The following is a 7,375-nucleotide window of genomic DNA, read 5'->3' as shown; positions in this document are numbered from 1 at the left end:
AGGTTTTGTGTAATTGGCATTCATTTTAATATTCTTTTTCATTCCTTTCCCTTTTTTTCAACTTTGAGATCTCATCCTTATTTTACACCTTTTCTCTCCTTCTTTCTCAGGAGAGTCCCTGACTCATGACCACATAACCCAGATAACAGTGGGCAAAAAAGAAAAGCAAGCCCAGCGTAAGCAACATGAATTAGGGTAACCATACGTCCTCATTGTCCCTAATAGCCCTGATTTGTGTCTGTGCACCCAGGCATAATTACCAACAGCACCCTCTTTTACTTTCAAAAATGGCCTAGTTTGGATGACAAATTATATGGTCACCATTATGAGTGGTAGAGATGGTCAAGCCAGAGAGCAGGTGCCTCCTCTAAATGGGACAGCTGCTACCCGCCTCTCACCACTTGCTGACGTGGGACCATTGCTGTCTTATCGTCCCATCTCTCAGCGAAGCCCAAAATCTGGATTTTCAGAAACTTAACAAAACCCAAGTGTGCCGAGTTTGCAGCCTCAGGTTTAGAATTTGGAGGGAAAGCTTTCTGACATCGTTGGCTTTTGGAATTTTCTCAGTGACTCGTCACAACATACAGAAAAAGCACCTCTGGTTTCTAGCTCCTGCACTGATTACAGATCCCCACATTAAGAGATCCCCATGTTGTCCCGACTCCACGGCACGATCCCCAGAGAACTCCCAGCACCATTCTAAAGCTGCTCAAAGGGAAGGAATGCATCATCCTCTTCAGCCAATTTTATGGATGAGAACTGCTCGGCCTGGAGAAGGAAGGGCAGCAGTCAGTGGGTTCTTTCCTCTCCAGGAGTTTAAACAGACACATGTTTCTTTCCAGTTAACAACTTTGGCTCTTCAACATCTAACCCTTCCGGGTCAGTGATTTTCCCAGTACTCACTTTCCAATGATCCTTTCTGACTCACAGAACCAGTTGGTACCAGGACATCAGGGCTGCTATTGCACCTTCCAGCATTAAAGGCAATAGTCCTGGCTGACACAGTGAGAGCTCAATTATGGTTTGTCAAGTGAACAGATATTCTTGGAGCAGCTGAGGCCTTCTCTTCAGACTGTAACCAGCTGAGCACTGGTTAGAAGTGACTCGCACGGCAGTGCGTGGTGGGACCTGGGCTCAATGTCTTGTCAGTGGTGGCTTTATCTCGCCCTACGCCAGGCAGGCTCCCAGTGACCTGGCACATTTTTTTTTCTTCTTTTACCTGGTTCGCTTTCTACCATTAGCATCTCCCAGTGCTGGTCTCAAAGCAATTTCCCCTGCTTTGACAAGAGGAACTCGCAGTGAACTTTTCTTTTGTTCTCATTCCTCACGATGCACTTTGAGACCAGGCTGCAGCTGCCAAGGAGTTCAAACGGCCCCGAGCCTCCGCTGGTACGATTCAGAGGGATTAGCACGTCCTCTCTGCACACTCTCCCTGATGGCCGCCTCCTTCCCTGAACCACTGTCCCCTGCTGTCTACTCCTTTGTCTGAAAAACACATTTTCTCTTATTATCACCTAGTTCCCTGCCTGCTTCAGATGGCTTCAGCTCGCCTTCTAACGAAATCAAGATGTTGCTATTAATGGTCTCTTTCCTAACAGCTTAGAGTCACTTCTTTTTATTTAGTCTTTTCCCTTCCCTCCCAAGCCACATACTCATCTTCGCTTCAAATAAAAATGTCCTAACCCTTTCATAACTACTGCCTTAGAGCTATTACCAATAAGGCACAAGAGGGAGGAGATAAAAGTAAGGGGAGAGAACCCAAAAGGTGAGGGGGTGAGGGATCCTCTAATAATTGAGAAACAGGGCAAGCATCTTCAGGAGGCTTCTTGAATGAAGAAATCAGGCAAGATTGGCCCTCCAAGCTGAACATGATAAGCCCGTGGTCTGGTAAAGTTTTCCTCTAGTTTTTTTTTTTTTAAGATGTTATTCATTTATTCATGAGAGACACAGAGAGGGAGAGAAGCAGAGACACAGGCAGAGGAGCCTGATGTGGGACTCGATCCCGGGTCTCCAGGATCACACCTGGGGCTGAAGGAGGCGCTAAACCACTGAGCCACCCGGGCTGCCCTTTCCTCTAGTTTTTATGGGTGGAATGGAAGATGGTTTCCCCTCTGAGGATTTATCTTCCTTCCAAATAGTTAAAATAATGCTTGGCACCATCCTAGTATCATTTATATTAGTCATAAATCCATTTATAGGTTCTGGTGACCTAATAGGTATAAGTTTTTCAAATCATGCCCCTTGAAAAGTAAAAATATTTACCCACATAATCCAGCATTTTGCATTCCCTACTCACTTATTTTTATTTTGGTGTAACAAACTTATATAACATTTCCATCATAATTCCGTTTATCATTTCCCATGCTGAAGAAAATACAAGCTATGCAAATATACTCAGTTCCCCCACATGGTAATTTACACATCAAAAGAGAAAAAAGAAGAGTGACAGAGTATGTTCAATTTTTTCTTTTTTTACCCTCTATCTGATTTTGGTTAGACTCTCCAATTTCATGTTGTTTGAGTAGAAAAGTTGCTTCTAGTCATGTTGAAAAAGTCAATTCAACTTTACTTTTCTACTTGAACATTCAGTTATTACCCCAAATCCCAAGTGCCAAGAATCAGATTTATTCTCTGTCATCAATCACACTGGTTCTCAATTTCGACTTCTTTACCTCTGTCAGTGGCATCTGCCTTCCACTCAACCCAGCTGGAAAACCTATTCCTTGGATGAATGATATAGTTCCTAGAAGGAGTGGGGATGAGATATTTCAAGGGAGAGATCAACAAGACTTGATAACAGGCTCAAAGGCATGATTGATCATAGATTACCACCTGTCCTGCCCTCATCCCCTTCTTGTCCTCCCTCACTCCTCTTTCCCTCCTTTATCTTTATCATTCACTGCTACTCGGCTAACCTGTCATGAGTATTATCTTCCATAGGATACTCTTGACTCAAAACCTTCAATGGCTCCCCAGTGCCATCCAGGGCATGAGTGGTTGGCCAATGAATTCCGAGGCCTGTCATAATCTGACCCTATCCAATCATTGTGTGGGTTCTCCCACTTTTACCCAATGGTCTTATCCTAATCATATCATTCTTCAAGGTCCAGCCTGAGAACTAAATCTTCCATAAAAACGTGGTTTTCTGGGGATGCCTGGGTGGCTCAGCTGGTTGAGCATCTGCCTTTGGCCCAGGGCGTGATCCTGCAGTTCTGGGATCAAGTCCCACATTGGGCTCCCTGCATGGAGCCCACTTTTCTCTCTGCCGGTGTCTCTGCCTCTCTCTTTCTGTGTCTCTTGTGAATGAATAAATAAATAAGATCTTTAAAAACAAAACAAAACTTGCTTTTCTGAAATCCTAGACTCTCAGGATTGAAAGAAGAGGGACTTTTATTCTGGTTTTCTTTGTTTATCAAGGCACCAACAACCAGTGCTTTGAGGCATTTGGTTTGCTCAGGTCTTTAATACTGTAAGCCTCATCTTTAACCAGACTATCAGGTCTGTGAGGGAAGGATGATTCCTCACAGAGGAATATTTTCCCTGTCTGCGTCCTCACCCCTGCCCTAGCAGCAACAGTTGTGTCCACTGAAATAATTAAAGAGGAGTGTGTGACTAGTTTCCTTCCCACTACATACCTGTGGTGTGCCTTCTGCTCCTCTGTCTTAACATATTGTTTGTCTCATTCCTGTTTGCATCACAATTGGTTTAATAATTCCTCTGCTTTATAGCATATTGCCTTCCTTACTGCTCTGGCAGACCTCTGAGATTGATATGCTCTCATTTACAGAGAAGAAACTGACTCAGAGAACTTAAGTGACTTGCTCAAGCATACAAAGCAGGAGACCCAGAATTTGAACCAGGGACTATGACTCTAAAGCCCAGCATTTTCTCATTTCACTCCCTGACCTCCCTAATTAGTGTTTTTCTTATATAGAGCTTCTGCTCTACTTCAGGAACAAAGGCCAGAGGTGGATGAAGCCCTCTGCCAAACAAAACTTCCTCCTGCGATAGATCACCTCTCCTGGTTGTCCTCGGGGCTACCCCTAGAGGTATTCCAGAACTGGTAAGTCAGGATGACTTAGTAACTGTTTTCTTTTCCCTTTTTTTTGTTCCCAGAAATTTGCAGCTGCATTTTAATGGTGAGAGGGCTGAGGAATGACCCAGAGATCATAATTTTGTTTTGGTCAAAGACTCATACATTTACATATAAATGAAAAGCAAAAAGGCATGTAAATTGTAGAAAGGGGGAAAAATTAGCTTAGCCTTTCTCCTCAGAAAGAGACTTCTTTGATGACACAGAAAATATAATTTTAGAACCTGAAGGAATGTTACAGATCGTCTATTCAACTCCCTCATTTTACAGAGGTGGAGCCCAGGCCCAGACAGAGAGTATGACTAACCCAAAGTCCAATAGGACATGAGAAGCAAGACTTCCTTTCTCAGCCCCAGCCCTTCTCCCTGTCCCTACCTTTTGGTCTGCTTGGATGTGGCCTCTGTATTCTATAGCTCCTTCATCATTTACAAGGTGCTTAATTAAGATGGTTAATTTTATATGTTGACTGGGCTAAGAGATGCCCAGAAAGTTAGTAACACATTATTTCTGGCCATGTCTGTAAGGGTATTTCAGGGAAAAAATTAGCATTGGAGTCAGTAGACTGACTAAAGAAGATGCTATCACCAGTTCAATGGGCTTCATCCAATCTGTCAAGGGCCTGAATAAAACCAAAAGGTGGAGGAAGGGTGAATTTGCTCTTTTACTAGATCTGGGATATCTATCTTTGATGGATCGAAACTCCTGGTTCTCAAGTCTTCAGACTTGGATTAGAACTTTTACCATTGTCTTCCCTGGTCCTCAGCTTCTCTGGGCCTCCAGTTTGCAGATGACAGATCAGATCTTGAGATTTCTTGGTTCCTAGAATTGTATGAGCCAATTCCTATAATAAATCTCTCCTATTTATCATCTATCTATTTATCATCTCCCTTCTCTGGACAGCCCTAACTAATATTATTTCACCACTCAGGTATTGGCTATAGCCTTCTTAGTTGCTGAGATAATAGTGATTCTTGAATATAGAGGTGGTTAGGGTGACTGGGAACACTGGTAGCACAGAAATGCACAGAGTGGAGCAAGAAGCAGGATGGAATTTATTCTCTTTCCTAGGGAGGAGAGGGGCCAGACATCTAGAGAAATGCAGGTCCCCAAGTTTCTGTATGGCTAGGCCTTTTAAGGGGTCTTGAAGGATGTGAGAGGGTTTTAGCTGTGCCCATGCGGGAGAGTATCGGAAGGGGGTTGACTCTTGGCCAGGTAGAGCTGGAGATGGCAGGTTTTTCAAGGGGCTTTGTCTGGGACTTATTCAAGATGTGAGTTGTGGTCAAACTAGAGAAGAATATATTTTGTAGTTGTGGTCTATTCTCTGAGAATGTAGGGTCCTGTGACCTAGAAAAACAAAGAGTTAGGGACATGTACAGACATCTGTGAATTTTGTCTGTCAGCTCGGTTGGAGGGTGGGGGTACTTTAGAGTAGATTCCTTTCTGAGGTTATTGTGTTTGTAGATACATTTTTTAAAAACTTCATTGACCTCCTTTTGACTGTGGACATCATGGAAGTTGGCAAAGTTGTCTCCAACCCTTTCCAAAGTATGATGTCATTTATAATCCCCTTTGCCCCTCCCATAATTATAAAGAGCCCACCAATTTTTGTGGGTTGCTGGTTTGTCTTAGGAGAGGGGAAGGAGGGAACAGTGGTGCTCCTCTTCCAGGGCCCCATCTGATGACCCTATCTTTTTCTCATGGGTCCTTGATGGTATATGGAATTTAGTCCAGCCAATCAGTATATAAAAACCAATGTCTTGATCAGGGACTTCCCATATTTTGTCACCAGAGATATTGCTCGGTCACATACAACCTCCTTACCCTAATTCTCTTTAATTCCTAGTATTCATTCTTGTATCTAGTCAAGAAAAAGTTATCCACTTCCAAATAAGTGTCAGGCACTCTTGACACTTAGGATTCAATGACAAACATCCTACCCACAGAGAGCACCAGCCTTCTTGGAACTTTCAGACCAGGAGCAAACTCCAATATTACATGTATTCTACAGAATTAGAAAGTTTACTTTGCTCATATAATCTAAATCATATCCCAACTACAGAAGATTATAAAACTGTCCTCAGAGATGAGAAAATGTGGGAAATCACTAGATGACAATATTAGTAGATAAAATCAAAATGTCAGAAATTTTTACTGTTCATCATCAAAGGAACATAACTATGTGCCAATCAGTGAACTGAATTTGCCTCTGAGCTGGTGGCTGGGTCACTCATACTAATTCAGTCTGCATTGTATTCTTAGTAAGGCTCCCAACAAATCCATAATCTCTCAAAAAAAGTATAATTACCCCCATTTTATATTTGAGGAGACAGGATGAAACAATCAAATAACTGCTTAAAATTACTTTGATTTCAGGAATATCTGGTTCTGAAGCCTATGCTATTATTTCTACCCCCACCTCCTCTTCACTCACTGGTGCTTGGGCCCAGGTAAGCCGCTACAAAGGGTATAAAGATAATATAACCTGCCCACCCTTAATAAACATGTTTCAGGGCACCTGGCTGTCTCAGTCAGTGGAACGTGTGACTCTTGGTCTTGGGTGTGAGTTTGAGTCCCACACTGGGTGTAGAGATTACTTGAAAATAAAGTCTTTAAACAAACAAACAAACAAACAAACATGTTTCTATGGAGCCATGTCACTGATTTTTTTCTAACAAATTTTTGAAAAAGTAATTTAGTCTTGATGTCTAAGAAGATAATCATGAGAAAAAGAGACCTTTTCTAATGACCCTGCGATTACTTAAAACCTTTTTGGAACAACATCTGGAAATCGAGTTTGGGAAAGGAGTTCAGACCAGAAAGCATTATCAGTGAGTATTTATAACGAAAACACTGTATACATGCTTTGAATTTTAGAAAATAACAAAAGGTCATTTAAGTCCATGTTTCATGAGAAGGTCAAGCTAAGTAATTCTGGTCATGATTTTTTTAAAGGGTGTGGGTAGGTCACTGCAAAGTAATGTACTGCTGGTTTTCTTGTGTGATGTTGAAGTCCATAACAAGATCCTAGCCACGTAGCAGCCTTTGGAGATTAAGAAAGCACAAAAAGCTGCCATTTCATAGCATTAACCTGTTTAGGTGCTCAGTGATATTTGTTGATGAATGACCTATTCATTCTACAAACATTTATTGCCTGCTCATATATCCCACATTTGCTACATGTTGGAGATTCAAAGGTGAAAATGTCAGGGCTTTTGCTTTTGAAAACACAGTTTAGTGGAGAAAATAAACGCTTCATTGCAAAACAACACAGCAATCACTTTG

The sequence above is a fragment of the Nyctereutes procyonoides genome, unplaced genomic scaffold (assembly GCF_905146905.1).
Source record: "Nyctereutes procyonoides isolate TBG_1078 unplaced genomic scaffold, NYPRO_anot_genome, whole genome shotgun sequence".
Taxonomy (NCBI): Eukaryota; Metazoa; Chordata; class Mammalia; order Carnivora; family Canidae; genus Nyctereutes; species Nyctereutes procyonoides.
The sequence above is the reverse complement of the archived record's forward strand: the minus strand, read 5'-3'. Positions refer to the sequence as shown.